Below are 12,402 nucleotides of genomic sequence, written 5' to 3'. Positions count from 1 at the left end.
GGGCACTGACAACTATGCAAGATGTGACAACAGCATCAGCCTCACTTCTAATGGCTGATAACAAGCCATCATCAGCTGCCTTAGACTTGCCAGGTGTTCTAAAGAGAATGTTTAGATGTCCTGGACCCCCTGGGAGGGAAAACACATGCCCTCAGTTCTTAGGACAGAGGCCATTACATCGAGTATACTTAGAAGTGTGAAGGTCTGTCTCTCTCCTCTTGCTCCCTGTGGAGAGACTCACTGTTCAGTGCTCTCCTTTCACATCTCCCATGTGCCACCAGGAGGGATTCTTTGGTTTGTGGAAATACTATTTTTTCTTCCTGCCTTTAGGTGACTATACGTACTTTAGAAAGAAAGAGAAATAAATAAATAAATAAATGAAGGAAGGAAGGAAAGAAGGAAGGAAGGAAGGAAGAAGGAAGAAAGGAAGGAAGAAAGAAAGAAAAGAAGAAAAGAGCCGGAGCCTGAGCAGAGCTCCACACAGGGTGTCTAGCCAAAATGCAAAGTCCACCACAGCGCACAAGCAGACACTGTTTTCCAAGGCAGAGAACAGAGTGTGGTGCCTTTCAGCACCTTTTGCCAGCACTTCTTTGAAAAATGATTTAAATTGGAGGCAATGGCACCGAATGCTGAACATCTGACACTCAGACAAGACTTAATGAATCATGCTGGAGCAGCGTCTCTCTTCTCTAGCCACTTCACTTCGCGTCCATGGTGATGGTTTTCTTTTCTTTCTTCTTTTTTTTTTTTTTACTCTCTCTCTCTCCCCACATGAAAACATTTGTTCTGCAGACCATGTGCTCGTTAGCAGTGTCTGGGGCAACTCTTGGTGTGTATGGTAGGGGAAGCTGGCTCAGGGATCCTGCAGACCTGAGTTTCTCTTAGCCTCTTCTCTCTCAGTCCCATTTCCTGAAGGGAAGGGAGAACTGAGCTTCATAGAGACTGCATTTAGAACCATTTTCAGTATCTCTGGAACTCCACCGCTTTATTTCTCATGTTTTTTTTTTGTTAGGTTGATATAGGGGATGGAATTTAAAGTCAAGGCAATTCTCTCTTAGCTTTTTTCCCTCTTTCTCCACTCAAGACTGGTGTTCTACCACTTGAGCCACGGCTCTACTTCTGGCTTTCTGGTGGATAAGATTCTCTTGGACTTTCTTCCCTGCCTGGACTGGCGTTAAAATTTTTGATCCTCAGATTTCATCCTCTGGAGTAGCTAGGATCACTGGTGTCTGGCTAAATGACTTTCTCTCTTCTCTCTTTCCTCTCCCTTTATTTTCCCTTTCTTTTCCTTCCCTTCCTTTCCCTTCCCTTCCCTTCCCATCCTCTTCCCACATCCACTCCCCTCTCTCTTTCTCTTTCTTTCTCTCTCTCTGTCTTGTGTGTTGGTGCTGGAGTTTGAACTCAGATCCTGGGCACTATCCTTTAGTGGTTTTTTTTTTTTTTTAGGACTGGCACTTGAGCCACACCTCTACTTCTGGAGCTCAACTTCATATTAACATGGATCCTCCACAACCAAATATTCTCTGCTCCCTATCTTCAGCTTTTTAGTGACTGACTTGAGTCCAGAGAACAAGAAGGTGAATGAGGCAGTTGGTTGGTAAATATTAGTGCTGGGGGAAAGATACTCATCCCAAATAACGACCTCCCATGATGAGAGATCACATGGCAGGATGAGCCTAGTGACTCTGGCTGTTTGAGCTATGTGAGGGGCATGAGAAAAGTGTCTCACCCACTTTTCTGATAGAGGATGGTCTAACCACCCTTCTAGCATGTGCGCTGTGCTATTGACAGGGAAAGAGTAGGGAGACGCTTCCCTCTGGGACTGGGAAATACGCAAACAATTGAATCTCCCAGTCCAATCCTTCATGTATATGCTTAATAGAAACCTGCTGTTAACATGATCTACGTGAATTTACCAGTAGGCCAAGCTGGGATTTACATTATGTTGGAAATCTGTTGTGTTTTTTGCTGCACAGGCTGAGAAGAGCTTTCAAGAAGGAAAGGAGTTTCTCTCTCAGCAACAGGGGCAACTCACTATGTTCCAGGTTGGTTTCAATCATGTTCTACCAGTTAATGATCACTTGAAAAAAAATTCTATTTGGTCTGTAGTTTGGATACTGTCAGCTACTTTTGCCTGGTTTAAGGTTTTCTGTCTGTTTATAGTTCTTTGGAATATAACTTCAAAAAATTCTTCAATTTTTTTTGGCCAGTCCTGGGCTTGCTCAGGGCCTGAGCACTGTCCTTGGACTTTCTCAAGGCTAGAGCTCTACCACTTGAGCCTCAGCACCACTTCTGGCTTTTTTCTATGTATGTGGTACTGAGGAATCAAACCTGGGTCTTTGTGAATGCTAGCCAAACACTCTACCACTAGACCAAACTCCCAGCCCCAAATTCTTCAAATTTTACCATATTCATAGATGATCCTTTGGGAATTAGATAAATGTTTTCAACACAAGATTGGTCTTCAAGTATCACTAAGGACAATAAAAAGTTGCCTAAGCTTCACAAAGCAATATCTGGAGATAGACTCTAGAATGTTATAGGCTTGCTTTCAGTCTTTGAGGAGCATCAGTGATGCTGATACAGGAATCAGCCAACATAATGATTATATTTTCTACTTTTGAGATATGTCTTATGTGACAGATATCACCCAATTGGAGGAACTCCTTAGGAATAAAACTCCTTCTCAACTCTATCTTTCCACCCTCCAGAGTTTCTTCACTGCTGTTTAGGGTAGAATGATGAGACATTGTGCATACTGGGAAACTATATCTAGCCACTTGAGCAAATAGTGTACCGACTTCCTTCATCCCCTTTGAAATCTCCTAGTGAAGACAAAATAGCACCCAGATCACACTGGGTGCTGTTTTACAGGAAGGTATGGAAAGAAATTTGCACAGGTTACAGCCCAATTGTTACAAAGGATTCAGATTGACATTCATTGCAAGTGGACATTTCTACCTGGCCTTAATACCATCTCCTAGAAAGGTAAGAAGCGATTATTGGTACATGTAATATTCACACATACATGATAGTATTCTAACTCCTTCCCTTACCCCCCCCCCCCAGCTTTAGGATTAATTCCTCTAAATTACAGGCTATATGAAAATATCCCAGGGTCCCTTTGGCCGCACTGGATAAAATAATTAGCTGCATGGGCTATGGAATCCTCTTCTATGCCCTGACTGCTCATTAGTTTCAAATCTCAATTTAAGTTCTAATAGAAATTGTTCAGGATTTCCTGAGACTTAGCAATTGAATCTGGCAAACTACAGGGGGTGGGTGTGGGGGGGGATGGAAGGGAGGAGCTCACATTTACCCTGACTCTTTCTGGTCCTCTGCCTGCCTCTCAACACTTCTCCAATGATTGGTCCTTAAGATGTCACTTTGCTTCCTGTGCATTCGCAAATGAGTCTAGATCAAAAACTGAGAAGCTGATGCATCCTCTCACTCTCTTCTGAATCATTGTTGGAGTTAGTGTAGAAGCCAGTGGTTTTCTGGAGTGGGTTTCCTTAAGTTAGCCCTGGTGAATGGATGATGCAGCCTGAATATCAAGCTTCTGAACTGTGGATTCAGAAAAGGCTGCTAACTTGTGCCCTTTGTTTATCTGATGATAACCACACACAAAATAGGAGTTTCATCTCTCTTTTAGTGTGTTTGGGGATCCTTTCCCTCCAAATACAAAGCCCATGGTAGCTCTTTGTAGGTCTTGATCTTAATGGGTGTGTTGTGGGTTTGACTCAGCCTGGAGAAAACAAACGATAGAACTCTCAGGGTACAGAAGTGTCAGATTTTCACGACTATGTTAGTAAAGTCAGACGCTGTTCTTCAGGAAGAAATGTGACAGGATGTAGTTTATTTCTCTGCTTGTAAGGTTTCAAAACGCTCTCTTGATAGCTCCTTGGCTTGGATCTGGATCAATTTAGGTTGTTAGATTTGGACAAATTATCTAATCCCTCTGATACATAATTTTCCTACCTATAGAATGCAGGTAATAATAACCGAACTAGAAAATTTGAAGCAAAATTGGCAGCTAAAATGCAGAGTAATAAGATACAATGGTACCTTCTCCTTATCCTAGCACTGAGGAGGATAAGGAGGAGGTCTGGAACTTAGAAGCCATATCACAGTCTTTCAAAGAAGAAGGATAAGATGCAGAGATGCAGAGTACAACATGGACACACACACACACACACACACACACACACACACACACACACACACACACACACACACACACACCCTCCACTCTTCTTTCCTTTTTCCAGTCTGGGGCTTGAATTCAGGACCTACGCACTATCCTTGGGCTTTCTCAAGGCTAGTGATCTACTACTAGAGACACAACTCCACTTCTGCCTTTTTCTGTGTATGTGGCACCAAGGAATTGAACCCAGATCTTTGTTCATGCTAGGCAAACACTATCACTAGGCCATGCTCCCAGCCCTATATCTCCACTTTTTCTTCCCAGCTTCTTCTTCTCATATCTTCATTCCGGAAAAACAACACTATATTTAATTGAAGTGTTCATGATTTTACCCTAAATTATATGTTCAGTTCACTGGGGGAAATCAGTCCTTATCCCCTGTCAAGGAAGAAAGTATTACCCTGACTGTGTGAGTCCATATTATTCACTGTGGTGGAGCATGTGTAGGGGGACAGGATGGACAAACAAGGACAAGAGAGGGAACGCGCAGTCAAAGATCCTGCATATCTCCCACAAAATTAAGAAGAGCGAGGGAAGAAGAAGGTAGCAGAGGGCTGGGTGAGAATGTTGCAGAGAGTGACATTGATCCACATAGACTGTATTCAAAAGCTGCTCTGTTAGATAACTCCTTTGTATAACTACTTAAAGATAATAAAAAGAAAAAGCCACAAATATTTCTTGAAATGCCCTGAGCAGACAGACAGATTCCTGAATTCCACATTAGCAACTGTCTTGCTGGTGAGTTAGTGGTATTGGTTGTTAGGGAGTGTTACAGGAAGTGAAACTGAATTGCTGCCATTTGATCATGGCCAAAATGATCATATTCTGAATTGTGTATTTTTTTAGAGCCTTTGCTGGGGATGTACCTCCAACAAGAGCAATGAGAAATCCAATGTAAGACTCGCATCATGACTGCAGTTTGATTCGATGCCAGATCCTCATAAAAGAAAAAAAAGAAGTTAGAATTGAGGAAATGGAGATATTCCGAAATTTAGACCTCATATTGAGTTGTTTTCATTGGATTGAAAAATACAAAGATTAGTTTCCTCTTCAGGGAACAAAACACAGTTCTGCGTTTCTTTACAATTAGATTACGGCTAAGGAATGACAGAGACATTATCGGTCAGATGATGCATTTGAAAGATACCGTTTGTGTTCCCTTGGAACACAGTATAGAAGGCCTTGACTTTGTGGCTTTATGACATGCCAAGTTTTCAGGGCAAATCCTATTAAGAGATTTTAGTTCCTGTCTGATATTTTGCATTCTTCCTTGCTAGCTGCCATGGCTTAGGAATGCTTCAGGACTGTGTGGGTTGGAGTTGAACTTCATTTGGAAATTAAAACTATGAAATGAAGGGAATTCCTCCCATTAATTGGTTGTGCAATTTATTTATGTGTTAAGTAGCTTTAATAATTTTATTATACTTATTCGCTCATTTGTCATTTTATTCCATTAGCTTGTAAGCTTATGATAAAACTTGTTTCTGGCTTTATTCAATGTTAACACATCTACTGAATTTTTACTACTCAAAAAGAAGGACCCAGTATTGAGTATTTATGTATTTATTCTGTGTTTGAGCTCTCAATTTAAGAAGAAGATTAGATGATGTGACAAACGACAGAGGGTGAACCAGGGTAACAGAGATATTACAGAACAGTAGGTGGAAAATGAACTTCACAACTTGGGACAGGAGAGGAAAGGTGAGAGAAAAATCATAGGAAGGGGAAACAATGTTCAGGAAGTAATGTACTCACTACCTCATCGTTATAACTGTAACCCCAGTTAGAAAAACAGTAACAATAAAAAGAAGATAATGTATATATATATGTATAAAAGAGTAATATGTTTGGTGGGGACTATTATAAAAATGAACATTTTATTAGAATTTTAAACAAATAATATGTTCATGTTTTGGAAAAATTTTATTTGTTATTTGTCTGGTCTATATCTATCTACCTATCTATCATCTTTTATCTGCTTAGATAGTATATTTTAGTTTTCTATTTACCAACCATGAATAAAACAACTAAATTAATTGTTAAATAAATATTCACAGAGTATACAATGTGATAATGGCCAGAGCCTCCACAGGAGTCTCCTGAAGACAGCTAACAGTTGGGTCTTGAGTTTCCATCCAGTGATGCTTTCAGCATCAATGTGCACTTGGCTATGAATGAGTCCATCATCCAACTTTTTTTGTGTCTACTTGTTCTATATGCTTATTTTCTCTGTGTGGTAAGGAATATTCGTGTGTGTGTGTGTGTGTGTGTGTGTGTGTGTGTGTGTGTGTGTGTGTGTGTTGCTTAAACTCAGGGGTGGTGCATTGTCCTTTAGCTTTTTTGCTCAAGGCTAGTGCTCTATAACTTGAACCACAGCTCTTTGTCTGGTCTTTTGGTGGTTAATTGGAAGGGATAAGAATCTTAAGGAATTTCCTTCCCTGCTGGCTTTCAACCATAATCCTCTTCTGTGAATATTTAATTTATTTTGCTTTGTTTGTAGCCTAAACTGGCCTCAAACTCACAATCTTCCAGCTAACACATCCTAAGTGTTGGAAGTAAAGCTATGTGCCACTGAGCCTGGTACTTGTTTAGTACTTTTTAATTATTTTATTGTCAGTGAAGGGGTACAAAATAGATTGTTTTCCCTTCAAGGACATTAATGTAGGTTCTGGCAGGTAGAACCGATGGTGGCAGAGTTTCCTGATCCTGTCAGAGCTTTATGTGGGTTCTGTCATGACAATCTAGAACGGTTCTGACTCTAGTTCAAGGTTGAAAAAGCTTTTTTTCAAGGCTTGATGGTAAATATTTTAGACTTGTGGGTTGTATTGTCTCTATTGAACTCTTCAACTCTATTATTATCATTTGAAAGCCACCATAAAAAGAGGTGAGCAAACCAGCATGCCTGTGTGGCAATAAAATGTTGTTTTCTAAAACAGATGGCCAGATCTGCTGATGGGTCATAGCTGGCTGATTCCCTGTTAGGTTTGGATCTTATTCCTAAGGAATGATTTCTCACATGTTTAGCTATGGTTCTAGGATGTTCACTATATCTCTATATCCTAGACCGGACAGGGTCCCAAAGTTTTCCAGTACTGTGTGATCGCTCATGTTTCCATTCTATTCCCAAACTCTATACTGTTTCTTTCCCATGCCTGATGGAGACAGCTTTTTGGCCTACTGATTGATGATGGCGATGGTGATGATGGTGATGATGGTGGTGGTGGTGGTGGTGATGATGATGATTTGTGTCAGTACTGGAGCTTGAACTTGGGGATTAGGCACTATGCCTTAGCTTTTTTGTTCATGGCTGGTGCTTGGCCACTTGGATCACACTCCCACTTTCATCCCTTTGGTGATTAATTAGGGATAATAACCTCATGTACTTTCTTGCCTGGACCAACTTTGAACCTCAGTCCTCAGATCTCAGTCTCCTGAGTAGCTAGGGATTCCAAGTGTGTAAGCCACCAACATCTACACCAGGATTTTATCATTGTCTATTTAGAAGTGAACACATGGACTACTTTCCTCACTCCTTCCAACCCAGAACATCTACCCCTTCTAGTATCTTGCCCTGGGACTCCCATTTACATGAGTCTTCTTGAGCATTGCTCTGTTCCTGCAGCTCAGCAGGACTCAGTGGAGTGTCTTGAGTTCTATTGGCAAGTGCTATTGTAGGAAAAATGTCCCCAGCTGCCAGAGACTTAACTCATTCATTTCCTTAGGAGCAAGGCATGTGTGGCACACAACTGCAATCGGAGTTATTTGAGTGTCTGAGTTGAAGAACCTCTCAAGGCCAACCTGGGGAGAAAAGTTCAAGAGACATTATCACAAGAAATAACCCCCCCCCAAAAAAGGGGAGAAAAATAGGGCTGGAGGTGTGGCTCAAGTAATAAATCTCTAGTCCAATAAGCATGAGGCCCCGAGTTCAAAAGAAGGACAAGGAAAAGGAAGGAATCTGTCTGAAATGGGACTCACCTAAGATGCCTTTGTACTTTATACTGCCTGTAAAGTGTCTCCCTCCTATCTGTAATGACATCTCTTCTATCTATTGATTCAGTAAGAACAAGAAATTCAAAGCTCCCTCCACATGCTGCCAGGAAGACATAGCTCTTCAAAGACCTCCTGCTCCAAGAGGAGAAGACAGATATACAACAGCATGAATACAGGACTGTGAAAGTAATCCTGTAATGGAGATAGACGGGCTGAGACACACCCAAGGGTACCTCAACAAGTTAGGAAACACTTGAACTAAGCCTTTACCAGTGAGTAGGTTTGGGTGTCTGATGGATATTTAGGAGAAATGGATCTCCAGTACAGAGTCCCAGAGTGGAAGCTGGACATGTGCTGTGTACTTGAGAGGTAGCACAAAGGAGCGATGGTGGGAAACAAGGCTGGACAGGCAAACTGAGCCCATCTTAGGGCTCATGTGGGATCTTGAGATAGGAAGAAATCCAATGCAAGTTTGTTGACAAGGGTGGAAACATGATCAAGTTTTGGTTTTACAAAGATTTAGGGGATAAATCAAGAATGTTTAATGTGGGGTTGAATAAAGATGGGTAACAATGATAGTGGAGACAGAGTGGGAGAAAGAATAGGGAAAGGTAGACCAATCACCCTGAGACAAGAATTTTATTTAAGAAAATTTGAAAGGTAATATTTTTGGGGGGAGGAGATCATTTTATGGTGAATTTAAGTAGGAGAGAGGTATCTGAGATGACTCCTCTGTTCCTTATTTTGTTTTTTGATTAATTGAGTGAATGGAATCCACATTTGCCAAAGAAAAGAAAAGATAGGAGAACCGTTCTGTGGGGGCATGGTGATTTATAGATTCACTCCGTCATTCATTTATTCAATAGGGGGTTAGCAAAGTACTATGATGTGTCAAATGTTGCTCCAGGAAAGTATGGACTGAGACAGGCAAACTTGCAGCTCTCATGAGGGGAATTAAAATATCTTTAAGTGCCTAAGAAGTTCAGATACAAAAGAAAACAAATATCACAGATCGAGTGACAGAATGAAAAGGAAACAAAGAAGAACCCTTTGGGATGGGAAAATTCTCTTCGAGGATCATATATTTAGGCTGAGACATGTGTTGAATATTAGGACTTAGATAGGCAGGGATTACAAAAGCATCTAGAAAGAGTGAGCAGTAAGTGCAAAACCCTTGTGGTTGGGCTGAAGTAGGATTGTTAAAATAATCAAAGTCCCAGGTGCTGGCGGGCAGCTTGAGCATGAGGGAAAATAGGACAGATAAGGACTTTTTTGGGGGGGGGTATAAGAGGAGACAGTCGGGAATTGGAATTTATTTGAATGGCAATCTTTGCCATAATGTTTATGGCACCAGTCCCGATTCTCTTTGCTTTTTTGAAGATCTCCTTATAGCTTAGAGATAATTGAGTTTGAGATGCTTGTGAGGTACCTAAGTGGAGATGTTTACCAGATGGTCAGATGTAATCCTTCAGAGGGACGAGGACAGAAAAGATAGTTTTGAGAGCTATCAGACAACAGGATACTGTTGGCAGTTGAAATTGAGGGTGTGGAAACATTTTCCTCACATGAGTGTGTAGAAGCTGAGAGTCTCAAACCAGCTGTCTTACTCATACATTGTGAAGATTTTTAAAACACTTTCTAGTTTCAAGAAGGAATGCAATACACAGTGATAAATTATAGAGGACTCCAGACATTGACACACTGAAGCCAAAGGAGGATCTGCACAGGAGTGGTTGACCGAGGTCCAAGAGCTTGTGCAGATGATCATATAAAGTGAGATTCTGTGAAATGAGCTCCAGGAAAAGGAAATAAGACATATTCTTCAATTCCTGTCATTGATTTTTACATTTTCTTTTCCTTTTGCCTTGTTTGTGTCTCTGAGAAGGTAAGGGCACAGAAAAGGTGGGAGAAGGGTGAACAATTACAGCAGTGGTATTCACTTGACACTATATGGAAAATGAACTGTACGTCTTGTGGGTTGGGCAGGAGGGAAAGCCTGGGAGCAGGTACTCATTACCTGACTCCTGCAGCTATAATCCTTCTGTAGATCAACTCTACAATAACGATAAAAGTATAAAGTTAATAAAAGAGGCAATGCAGGATGGTATAGCATCTTTAGTTAGACCATAACTGGCCATGTACCGTTCCTCCTCCTCCTCTTCCTCCCTTTCCTCCTCCTCCTCTTCCTCCCTTTCCTCCTCCTCCTCTTCTGCCTCCTCCTTGGCTTTCCGTGTGCATTAAACACAAGCACAAGTCCTCTGCAGATATAGGCATAGATAGAAACAGATTAAAATTGGAATGATGGGTAGAGGGTGAGTAATTTTTGAAATGCAGTATAATAGTAAGGTAGTGTAAGGAATTTCAATGAATGCTGTTGATCAACACGAGTTTGTGGGGGGATGGAAAGGGAAATCAATAGAGAAGCTTTCTGCTGAGTCCAGCGTAACATATGTATGTCTGAAATGCTATGGTGAATCCCCTTGGTGCAATTAACACCCACTAAAAAAGAATGAATGACAGGAAAGTGAAACAGGCTCTGGTGGGGGTGTTCTCTACTAGCAGTGCAGTGCCAGAGGATTGGCTAATGAGGAGGGGTGAATGATCTTGAATTTGCATATATTTACACACACACACACACACACACACACACACACACACACACATGGAAACAGAACAATGACATCTATGAAATTGTCTGAAGAAGGGGAGTGATAGAGGGATTGCAATTGATCAGAATGTGTCCTGTACATAGAGCCCTGCATAGCTTTTGTGTATAGTAATTTAAAAAAAAATTTGGAAAGCGAGTTTCAGACTGATGAGGCTAATAGTAAAAAGGAAGTAGTTTAGGAGTTAGAGGCATATCTCAGTTGGTAGAGGGCCAATGAAGAAAAGCATCAGGTACTGAGTTTGAGTCCTGGTTTTAGACAAAAAGAAAGAAAAGATGGTTCATAGCTTCAAAAAAATTCTATTTTACTATTTCATTACTTGGTATTTTCTTCTTCCTCTCTCACCTGGTCATATATCAGCATCTCATGGTGAGCAAAAATAATTCATATGTGCTAAATAGATATAGGTAGAGGTTCTCATAAAAAGACATTCACTTTTATTTTTTATTACTGAGGTTAAGTTTACAGTGGGATTCCAAGCATCCCTGTTGCCTTAAGACCTGAGTCAAGTTGATGATCTTCTTCATTTGTCTTTTGTATTCTGTCAGTTTGGGGGTGATACTGGTCTGTTTGTATCATCATTAGAGCTCTTCTTCCTTTATGTAAGTGTACAAATAATCTAAGTAGAATCATTGGCATTTTGATGTTATGAAGACAAGTTTGTATTATTTTTATTAGTTTTTGAAAATCTAGTTCTGATTAGTGTTGTCATGTCTGTATGTCTTTTTGCTGATGGAGTGGGAATTTTCTCTAAAGTAAACAGGGAAAGCCACAATGTGGCTTCACAAACCTGGAAGACCAATCTGGTTTCTCCATCAGTCCTCTGATTGGTTTCTTTCTGCAACCCATGGCATGTAAGATACATGCTTCTCATCCATTAAACTGATGGAGCACACCAAATTAGATCAAGATTTTTCTGTCTGCAAACTTGTCTAGAAATTAGTGAGGCTGATATTTTTCTTTTTTTCCCTCTTTTCATGTAGTTTTCTGAAGACTAAATGTCAAGTAAAAAGTGCACTGGAAAAATAAGATGTCAACAAGTCAGTCCTTTGATAACAGATAGTTCAAGTTCAAACAGTTTAATGAAGGATTTTCCCACCTTGACAATAAGGAACAAGAGAAATCACATAAGTGCCTTGTTCCTTAGAGGTAGCAGGGAAAGCCTATTCGAGGATCCCTTGATTCTCAAGATGCATGGGTGACCACAGGTGGACAGACAGACACATCTGAGGCAGAAGGCCTGAGTTTTTCTTTGAAAGCTGTTGTTGATGCTGGCAGTTTGTTGAATTCCAGTGGGATCTGAAGTCCCCAGGGGTGAGAAAGGGACTCCTGCAGGGACTCTTGGCTGCCTTTGATGAGGCTACACCCTTTGGCACATGCTCTCAGTAGCTATCGATGTCAGTTTTAGGGTGGACATAGGTGATTTACCGTCCATTGAAAATTGGTGGTGGTTGGTGGTGATGGTGAGGGAATCTTTGATGGACAATTTCCAGCAGCATGAAGGATATAGAAAAATCTTTCCAGAGTAAGGAGTCTTGACTT

The sequence above is a fragment of the Megascapheus bottae genome, chromosome 17 (assembly GCF_031878675.1).
Source record: "Megascapheus bottae isolate mThoBot1 chromosome 17, mThoBot2.hap1, whole genome shotgun sequence".
NCBI lineage: Eukaryota > Metazoa > Chordata > Mammalia > Rodentia > Geomyidae > Megascapheus > Megascapheus bottae.
The sequence above is the reverse complement of the archived record's forward strand: the minus strand, read 5'-3'. Positions refer to the sequence as shown.